Here is an 11,025-nt window from a genome sequence, read left to right as displayed (position 1 = left end):
CTTGGAGATCGCCCACGTATACGAAAGCACAATAAATGACGGTAAAATCTTCACTGAGTTAATTTTTACTATAAATAGTGTCGTTCTTAGAGCACAGCCTTGTGGGACGCCAATTACCTGTGTAAATGTATCAGAATAAACTGAGCCAGGACGTGCCTGAAATGTTATATTCGACATAAGATCAGCTAGGCAATTCAGCATCTTACCACGGATCCCGAGGTCAGCCAAGTCTCTTATAATCCCATATCTCTAGTGAATCCAAAATCAAGAAAGGAGCTGACAGATGGAACAGCACACTGTGATATAAAGGTTATAAAGAGGGATAAACTGCCTCAGAAAGGCTGACCAGCCTTTCGATAGGAGGACCTATCATCGTCAAAGGCGGTCTCGTCAACCTCGGCATGTTAGTTTTAAAGGGTTAAAGTCATCCAGCGGGTTAAATGGTTAAAAGGGTTAAGTCATCCAGCGCCGTGAAGGAAGGCAACCGGTGATGATCTTGCATCGTGACTTGGCCATCCAAAGTAGAGGTTCAAACGGAGTTCTTGCATTACCGGACGGGACCAAAGCATCTGATACTTCCTGCCGCTAAAAACTAGGGCTTTAACGGAAATGCTTTTGCCCTGACCCGTATTGAGCACATCCGCCCATTCATTGTGCACTTGTTTGTTTCCGTCATACCGGTAGACGATGACCGGATAATTTTTGTTAATATTTAGCTCTGGTATTTCGTTCTTGTTGACCACAGTGATTGAAGCGCCGCTGTCCACGAGTGCTTTCACATTCTTTCAATTGACTTATGCGGGAACATATATCAGCTTGGCACGATCACTGACGAAAATTGGTTCTTGTAGAGGTGGCGAGAGCTCGTCAGGCATCATTTTAAATAATTTGTTTTTCTTCTGCTTAGAAACGTATTCCACAAGTGAACCAGATTTGCCGCCTGCCTTCCGAAAACTCACTTCGGAGCCCCTGTACAAGATATCCCAGGCGGCACGTCAGGTCGAGCCAACGGTGGATACGTATTGGCAGTTCCTGACTCAATGACGGCCTAAGATTAACAGCGTGTTCCAATATTGGCAGTGCCATTCTGATTCCTGGCCCAATGATGGCCTAAGGTTAACAGCGGGGCGCGAATATTGGATGTGCCATTCTGATAGAGATCCAACGTTGGCCCACATTACATAGTCAGTAAACAATATTGGCACTGCCGTTCAACAAGGCGGGAATTATTGGACCGACTGCCGCACGGATTTGCCAATATGGGTTACTAGTTGGCTTTCTGTAGAGGACATTGGCCCTTAATAAGCCAATTTCGCCTTGTCGGTTTTTAGTGCTCTACGACTTGCTGACATTGAACAACACGTTTTTAAAACTAACGCACTGATCACAGGCACACTGCGCCAGAACCAGAAATATGTTTGCAAGCTGCGACCACCTGTGGAACCACCTGTGGTTCTCCCATGTCAACTCCATGCTTGGTACACGGCTATGTTGCGCTTCGCCTTCACCGAAATGCGCCCCCAAACAGAAAAGCCAGTGCACAACGTAGCAAGCAGGGGAAGTCGCATAACGGGCAAACTAGACGCTGCTTTATAGATTGTGCATGGGAACCTGAGCTTTCCATAAGAAGCAACGGTATTGCGCATTTGCCTGCGTGTTGTGTATTTTGCATGTACGCTCCGCGGCTTTGGACGATCAGGATTGTGAGGAGAATCGACAATTTGGGCACGTTTTGGCTTGTCCATGACAACAACCTCTCGTCTTTGCCGGTATTTGGCGGATTTTTTTAAGCCTAACTTTTCGTCGTTCAGCCCCCACTTGCCTCTCTCCCACGCACCCGCGTGAGCCTGGTCAATGCTATGTCAAGCGCTCAGACAGCTACAAGCTGCTGTGTCGAATTGGCTGCTCTCGCAGGCACGGGGGAACGTGGTGTGGTCACAAATGTCCTCCTTGTCTCCCTCCGTCACTGCCGCCCAAAGAACGTGGTCGGGCTAGGTCCAGCAGGGTAAAGTGTGGCCTTTACGCCGTTTTCATCATTCACCCTTTCCTTTTACCCTTTCCTTCTATGCATCGCTAGCACACCGACTGGGTGCAACACCGCCTCAGTGCATGCAGTCTTGTCCGTTCTTGTCAGCGCACTCCTATCACGAAAGATTCTCGCTTGCGGCCGTCATTCCTACTGAGAAGCCTACACCTTGAGATACGCACCAAAATGAATTATTGTGAGTGTTAGAATTATTATAGGCGAAACAACAACTGGGAAAAAGTCGGCGCTTGTGACCACCGTCTTCGATGTGGGATCAAGTCGCATACACAGAATAATGGATCTTACAAAGGTGAGCTCATTTGTTTTGCGCATGTTATAAGTTTTATAAGGAGCAATATCACCCAAGCAATATCATGCGGTATATATATATATATATATATATTACTGAAACAGCCGTTGCTATGTAGATTGCCTGTATTTACATAGTTCTTTTTATTCGCAGCCTTCAAATGGTGCCCGGAGTAGAACACGTGTAGATCTCTGTGAATTTCACCCGCATTTCAGGACTCTGATTTTATCAAGCCTAGCGTGCTGCCTGATCCTGCTAGTCGTACCGAGGAACAGCGATTATTCTCCCTGTTCCAGGTCAAGCATCATTTCCAGGCGGCAGTATTTATTTTTTTGTGTGTAATAAATGCCTATTTTGCTAGTGTTTCCTGACGGAACTTTTCGGATTCCACATTAAAAATTTCGCACGAAGGCCGCATTGTTTCTACACCCTCTGAAACTAGGGTTTTTGTGCTATAGCACGTTTTGCTCCAATTTTTTAATTATAATGTGCTACGCTGACTAGGTGTGGGGTGTAAACAAGGCGGACGGATCCTGCGGACTTTATGTTTGTTCTAAATATTCTCTGTTACAGCTTCTACGAAATATGCCATAACGAAATATGCCATATATGTCGAAATAATAAAAAGTGTTACCTGACAAATCTCTTGCAAGACAGTTTCTTGATTCACCCCTTCGAACTATCTGCTGACACTTATATTATTCTTGCGGTATGGCGATTTGTCAAATGAAAACACTGCCATATACATTTGTCATACCAACATCCCTGATAATATTTCTTTTTATTTTACAGTGCAAGCAGTTCCTCCAAGTAATGGTGAAGCCGATATGGGAAGTGGTGGCAAATTCAACAAAACTACCACGTTATCGTGGTCCTTGGGGGGCCAGACCAGCCCACCGTCATACAAGCACTGACCAACCTGCCTACCGACGTCAGCTACCTTACCTGAAACCACTGGCCAGCCCGCCGTCCTCGGCACCTTGCCATATTTCTATCCTTAGGGCAGTGCCAGTAAATAAACTGTTTGAAGATAACCGAGCGTCACCCATCTATGTCCACGGAAAATGGCTCTTTGTACAAATTTCTTCGCAAATAAACTGTCATAAAAGTCAATTTCAGTATTCTTTGATTATTATTTGCAAGTATAGAGGACTTCCGCTTCTTGACATAGTATCTTTTTGTCGAGCTTTCCTAGCTACTATTGAAGAAGACACTATGAGGACAATTCCTATAAAAATGCCGTAAGAAAGAGGTTTGCGGTAAGAATGGCTGCGTGCTGAAGAGCCAGCGTACCTAAAATATTCGTCATGCAAATGGCATTGGCTCAAATCTGGCATTAATAATGGCAACGCTATGGCTCAACACTGGCCCTACACTGGCAGCACGATGGCTGCTGCATTGGCTCAAAGCTGGCATTAATAACTGCAACAATATGGCTCAATGCTGGTCCTACGCTGGCAGCGCAATGGCTGCTGCATTGACAAAACATTGGCCCAATCTTGGCTTTAACGCTAGGCCTGCATTGGATTGGTTTGCACTTTGCCAATATGATAACATTGGTCTAATATTGGTACTAATTTTTGCCCGCATTGGGCCATGGTTGGACCATTGCTGGCGTGCTGCCTGGGATATTTCATTAACATTAACTTCAGTCGCAGCAAATTGTCGCTCCTGAACTAATTGCTTCAAAATTGGCAGTAGGTATTCTAGTGTATGTGGTGCCCCAAGTTGGACTTTATGTTGTATCTGTTTAGGAAGTCCCAGTATGATGAGGGGCATGAGTGACGAGTCTGACAGTGCAGGATCTGTCGCATGCAGTAGCCTGCACTTTTGAAAAAAAAATTGCTATGAACAGGGCCAGAGGCGTACTTGAAAGCTATTTCCCTGTCCCAACGTTCGAGCCTACTTACAGAAAATGACCACAGAAAAATTTTCCTCTACTCCGCCCAAGTATTTCTTGCTATTCCTTGCCAAGTCACAACGCAACCTTGGGCTCCAAGGTTGTGCGTTGTCTGTATCAGTACGTTGACGCAGTACAGGAGCGCAGCCGGGCTTGTCCGTAAACATGGCTGCGAACGGCTCAAGCGTGCGCACGAGCTGTCGTTTCTGTGCGTCCTCAAAAGCGTATTTCTCAACAGTCTCCAGTACCTTAGGCGGCAAAGTAGAGTTAAGGAGGAACGTGGCCGAGTCACGAGCGCTGTGCACGGAAAGACAAGCCAGACCAAACTTAGGCAAATCACCAATGCAAGTAACTCGGAAGCCGCCGTTTGCCAAGCCCAACACTATGGTTTCACGGCCGATGAAATCCCGACCCAGCAGCGTGGGTGCTGCCAACCCCGGGTAATGAATAAAACGCTGTGGACATGTTTTGCTCATAAGACAGAGCTTCAGACGCATCGGAGCTCAAGCTGTTATTAATGCTCCGTTATCAGCTCGCGAGCGCGTAATACATTGTGCGAGTCGCGCTTAAACCTCTGGCATGTGATAAATGTCATCTCCAAGGAGGGAGATGCTGGCACTGGTATGTAAAGTGCGGACACTTCGGTGCCTATGACATGTACCATGAAATATGGTACAGCAAAAGAGCTAGCAGAGCCAGCGCACTGTACATGGCCAACAGAAAGATCACTTTGCTCGCCCTCGGTAGTTTTGGCCTCAGGCAGTGTTGGGGAGCTATTAACCACCGTGGGCCGTAGCCGTTTCCTTGGGTGGAAACACGCCGAGTGGAGGGAGTCATTGGACATTCATGCTAGTAGTGACCACCATGACCACAACTTTAGCATAAGCTATCCTGGTATGTATATTCCCTTTATCCTCTAGGTGAGTGCTGCCTATAAGCGGCACGAGAGGGACCTTTGTTGTTCACAGGATGTCGTTGCCAGTCTGAGGGAGTGGACGAGGGTTGGTGGCGGGGGAAGTCGTCATGGGCACCCCTGGTTGTGGGGGGCCCCCGCCACCGCAGAGAGTTTCCACTAATGCGGCCAACAGAACCGAGCTCTCTATAAGGGCCCGCCACGTAAGTTAGTAGCCGAGGACTGTACGATGGTACAGACCCAGTATTTGTCTCCCTCAGGGCACAGGCTGGCTCGAGAGCGACGTGGGCAGGTGGTGGTAAAGCGTAGTGTTGCTCCCAAAAGAGCGTCTCCGTGATTTGCCGGGCAAAGCCCACACTTTTCTCAAGTAAGGAAAATGAATGGGCAAAGAAATATGGCCTGAAAGGAGGGTGGCACATTGGTAAAAGATGTGCGACCTTAGTGGACTCGGTGGCGCTTGGAACAGCGCGTTGAAAGAGTTCCTGCATTGGCCAAAACATGTTCTCGCAGACCCTCATCTGGGTGTGGCTTTCGGGTGTCCAGCTAGGGGTGGATGCGGTAGTCGTAGCCTACCGGTAAAACCCGACTCGGAACGCCGGCAAGAATTGGTCCCAGGACGTGAATGCAGGCTGCAGGTCCAGCAGCAAGGCCGCACTACCTCGAAGAGCAACGGGCAATACTCGTTCGAGCAAGTCAAGCTCCGAGACACCCGAGACCGTCCTGTAAATGGCAAGATTATGTAAAAAATCATTGACAGATTTCCCGGCGTCGTGGTCGCTAAACATTGGAACGTCCACCGTCAACTTCGCGAGTTCCATGGGGTGCACGCGCTAGTGGCGAATGCGAGGGGCGGCGGCCATGTCCTCGAGCCGAGCCGTTAACGTCTGACACAACGCGGCGAGCAGGCCCAATGGCGACGAGGCCCCATCGCGTCTCTTCTCTCACCGGCTTCACCGAGTCCAACTCTCGCCGCAGACGAGGCTTCAGGATGCTGTTGATCTACCGAGGCTGCTTTGCATGCCGAATAGCCCGTCTCCATGAAAAGCAGACAAAACAAACCAGCAAACAAGACGCAAAAGATGTAAGCACGCAAGTAACGCTGCACAAGACGCGGTAACCCAACCAGGAAAGATTGGACAACTGCTGCTGGCAAAGTGCCAAAAACACAAGCTAACAAACCAGAAGCCCCGATGCCTATCTCCGAGAACCACCACCTGGCCCCACGTCACGGGTGCCAAATGTGGGCTCAGTACCAGTGGCCAGCTGGGGCTCTCAGAGACGACACTGAGTGGGGGAGACATGCAAAGGCAATCTTTACTGTAGGGAACACAGACCAACTGAGCCTAAAACACATCTTCCCGATCGCCGCCCTCCATGCCAGGCTCGCTGTGCATGGCCCGGGCGAATGAGCACCACTTCAATGATCACGATGGTGACGCCGCTATGCCTCCATGCGGCCGGTGTCCCACTTGTTTGTCTTTATGAGGCGACACGTTTCACTGCCTGACCGATGTTATCACACAGCGCAGGACACGCGTACTTGTATCGGAAGTTTCTGGAATGTTATCCGGCCCGGACTTTCCCTGCCACTTCCGTTATCCTCCAACAGTGTTCACGTTATCCGGCCCGGACTTACCCTGACACTTCCGTTATCCTCCAACAGTGTTCACGAGACGTCGTTCGCGCCATGCACTCCCTGAACCAACGCGGCGCAATCATCGACCGAAAGATCGAGGGATACCGCTGCAGAGCTCTCGTAGTCACCATGCCTTGAGCATGCTCGAAAGTCAAGTCAGCATCCCGCCCCACTCCAGCATTGTCATTTCCGTCAGCACCAAAACACCTGCCGACGTGGAAGGCGTCATCGAGGGTGACCAACGTTTACTGCTAGACCGTGTAATTTGCGTCGCAAGAGCGATCGCTCGACTGCACTGAGAAAAATTCAAGTGTTGCTGACAAAGTTCAGCCAGGAGTTCAAGCACATCAACAAGGGCAGGACACTAGCCTACATCGAGGAAATTCTGGAAACCACTCATGTATTTTGTCCTCTCAGATTCTGCCACAACTACCCTGACGACCATAGTTCCCGAACCAGACTTCGACATAAATCAAAGTCTCCCCATGATTAAGCAGCAACAGCTCAGAAGTCTGCTCCGATGATACAAAGGCTGCTTTTCGACGTCAACGAGGATTCCACAAACACCAGTCGCAAAGCGCCGCATAATAACCGAAGACTGCCCTCAACCACTCCGCCAGAGCCCATACCGAGTTTCAACGCGAGAACGTGAAGCTATAAGAAAACAAGTTGACGAAATGCTGCGCGATGACATCATCCAGCCGTTGAAAAGCCCGTGGGTATCCCCTGTTGTCTTGGTGAAGAAAAAGGACGCAACCTTACGTTTCTGCGTCGATTATCGTCGACTGAACAAGATCACAAACAAGGATGTATATCCCCTACCACGGATAGACGACGCATTAGATCGGATCTGCAACACAAAATGCTTCTCATTGATGGATCTGAAGTCTGGCTACTGGCAAATAGAAGTCGACGAAAGAGATCACGAAAAGACCGCTTTCATCACGCCAGATGGCCTCTACGAGATCAAGGTCATGCCAATCGGGCTGTGCTCGGCGTTTGCAGCGTTCCAGCGCATCATGGACACGGTGTTAGGAGGATTGATGTGGCAGACCTGTCTTGTTTGCTTGGATGACGTCGTCGTCATTGCCGGAAATTTCGACGATCACCATAGGCGGCCATAGGCCATCAAGACATCAGAGCTCACTCTGAAGCCGTAAAAGTCCCGCTTCGCTTACGATGAGCTTCGGTTCCTAGGCCACGCCATCAGCAAGTCTGGAGTCCGCTCCGACCCGCAGAAAACTGCTTCCATCACAAAGTTCCCACAGCTCATGGACAAGTAGGCAGTGCGTCGATTCCCTGGCAAGTAGGCGCTTTGTCAATGACTTTTCACGCATCGCTGAGCCGCTGACGCATCTAACTAAATGTGATGTCGAGTTGAAGTGGGAAACGCCGCAGGCGGACGTATTTCAAGAACTCAAACGACGCATGCGGTCGCCCCTAGTACATGCGCATTTCGACGAGGAGGCCGATACCGAAATCCACATCGACGCCAGTAGCCTAAGCCTCATTGCCGCCCTAGTCCAGAGAAAAGACGGGCTTGAACGCGTGATAGCTTACGCTAGCCGGTCGTTGTCAAAAGCGGAAGGCAATTATCCTACTACCCGCCGTGGTTGCTCAGTGGCTATGGTGTTAGGCTGCTGAGCACGAGGTCGCGGGATCAAATCCCGGCCACGGCGGACGCATTTCGATGAGGGCGAAATGCGAAAACACCCGTGTACTTAGATTTAGGTGCACGTTAAAGAACCCCAGGTGGTCGAAATTTCCGGAGTCCTCCACTACGGCGCGTCTCATAATCAGAAAGTGGTTTTGGCGCGTAAAACCCCATAATTAAAAAAATTGAAAAATTATTCTACAACGGAAAAGGAATGCCTCGCCATCATTTGGGCTACAGCGAAATTTCGCCCTTACCTATATAGCAGGTCATTCAACGTCATCAGCGACCACCACGCCTTGTGTTGGCAAGCGAAATTAAAGGACCCTTCAGGACGGCTGGCGCGGTGGAGCCTAAGACTGCAAGAATGTGATATCACTGTTCGGACGAAAACATTCTGATGCCGATTGCCTATCGCGCGCCCCCCCCCCCCCCCCCCCCCCCTGACTTGCCGTCGCAAGATGATGAAGACGACCACACTTTCCTTTGCATATTAAGCGCGGAAGACTTCGCTGAACAGCAACGAGCAGACCCGGAGTTGAAAAAAATCGTCGAGTATCTGGAAGGGCACACCGACGTTGTCCTTAGGTCATTTAGGCGTGGATTGTCTTCGTTCTCGGTTCAAAACAACCTACACGCAAAGAACTTCTCACCAGTCCACGCCAACTATCTTTTTGTTGTTCCGTCAGGGCTGCGTCCAAAATTACTGCCGGCCCTACATGACGATCCGACGGCTGGACACCTCGGATTCTCCCGGACACTATCCAGGATACAGGAAAGGTATTTTTGGCCGCGCCTGACCAACGATGTCGTCCGTTATGTCAGAACATGCCGAGACGGTCAGCGACGGAAGACACCACCGACAAGACCAGGGGGATTACTACAGCAGATCAAGCCCCCTTGCCTACCTTTTCAGCAGATCGGCATGGACTTGGGACCATTTCCGACGTCAACATCCGGGAATAAGTGGATCGTCGTGGCGACGGACTACCTCACCCGCTACGCTGAAATGAAAGCACTGCCTAAAGGTAGTGAAGCCGAAGTGGTTAAATTCTCTGTCGAAAACATCGTGATGCGACATGGCGCCCCAGAAGTCCTCATCACCGACAGATGAACGGCATTTACAGCGGAGCTCACCCAAGCCATCCTGCAGTACAGTCAGACAAGGCACAGGAGGACAACTGCCTACTAACCACAGACGAATGGTATTGGAGCGCCTGAATAAGACCCTCGCCGACATGCAAGCAATGTACGTCGACGTCGAACACAAGACCTGGGATGCCGTCCTGCCGTACGTAACCTTCGCTTACAACACGGTGGTGCAAGAAACCACTCAGATCACGCCGTTTATGCTGGTTTACGGCAGGAACCCGACGACGTTCGACGCCATGCTGGCGCACGTCACTGCAGAGGAGAATCCTGGCGTCGCGACCTATCACCAGCGCGTCGAAGAAGGCCGACAGCTCGCCCGCTTACGGATCAAGAACCAGCGGCGTACCGACAGCCGACACTACAACCTCCGACGACGCTTCGTCTAGTACCAGCGCGGCGACCGTGTTTGGTTTTGGACCCCGATACGCCGAAGAGGACTGAGTTAGAAACTATTGCGACGCTATTTCGGACCCTACAAGGCCATCCGAAGTATTGCCGCACTAGACTATGAGGTCGTGCCAAATGGCGTTTCGCATTCACAGCGGCGCCACGCACGATCAGAAGTGATCCACGTGGTGCGTCTTAAACCCTCTTACGGACGCTGCCAAACTTGCTTATCTTGTTGTTTTCTTTGCTGCAGGTGTCTTTCTTTATTACTTTGGCTTGTTTGCAGCATCGGGTTGATGCTTTTTAGGAGGGGGTATTGGCATGCGTACTTGTTTATCTTTATCGGGCGACACATTTCACCGCCTGACAAATGTTATCGCACAGCGCAGGACGCGCATACTCGTATCTGAAGTTTCTGGATTGTTATCGATTGTTCCATCCGCTGTGTGCGACCGAACCTTGTGTAATGTGACTGCATGTGTGCGTGACGCTAATAATGTAGAACTTTGTGGAAGGCATGTGGTTCCCAACGATTACTCTGGAACATTGGACGACTGATGTATAAAAGCCGCCGCGCTTGACCCGCTGATCAGATTTTCGCCGCTGTCGCGCGTTCTTTGAGTGTAGCCTGTTTTTGAGGGCACAAGTTCGCCCAATAAAACGCTAGTTTCGTCTTTCCCAGTTTGGCTGCTTTCTTAGCCGTTACTAGCACGTGACAATATATATATATATATATATATATATATATATATATATATATATATATATATATATATATATATATATATATATATATGCAGAGAGAGAGAGAGAGGACAGATTGATTGCGGTTCCCAGCCGACCTTACTCGGGACATAGTCCGTGCGCTATTGCCAGGCAGGGCTGGTGTATGAAGTTCCTGGGTAATGTATTAGCATGTACATCGTGCAGACGAGCCGTTGCAGAAGCGACCGCTTGCGACAACACGCCAACTACCTTGGAGCGAAGATCGCGGAATTCTTGTGCCCAGTGAGGGTGCAGCCCTCAATGCCACCTGATGCGTACCTC

This window comes from Dermacentor andersoni, unplaced genomic scaffold (genome assembly GCF_023375885.2).
Source record: "Dermacentor andersoni unplaced genomic scaffold, qqDerAnde1_hic_scaffold ctg00000039.1, whole genome shotgun sequence".
Taxonomy (NCBI): domain Eukaryota; kingdom Metazoa; phylum Arthropoda; class Arachnida; order Ixodida; family Ixodidae; genus Dermacentor; species Dermacentor andersoni.
The sequence above is the reverse complement of the archived record's forward strand: the minus strand, read 5'-3'. Positions refer to the sequence as shown.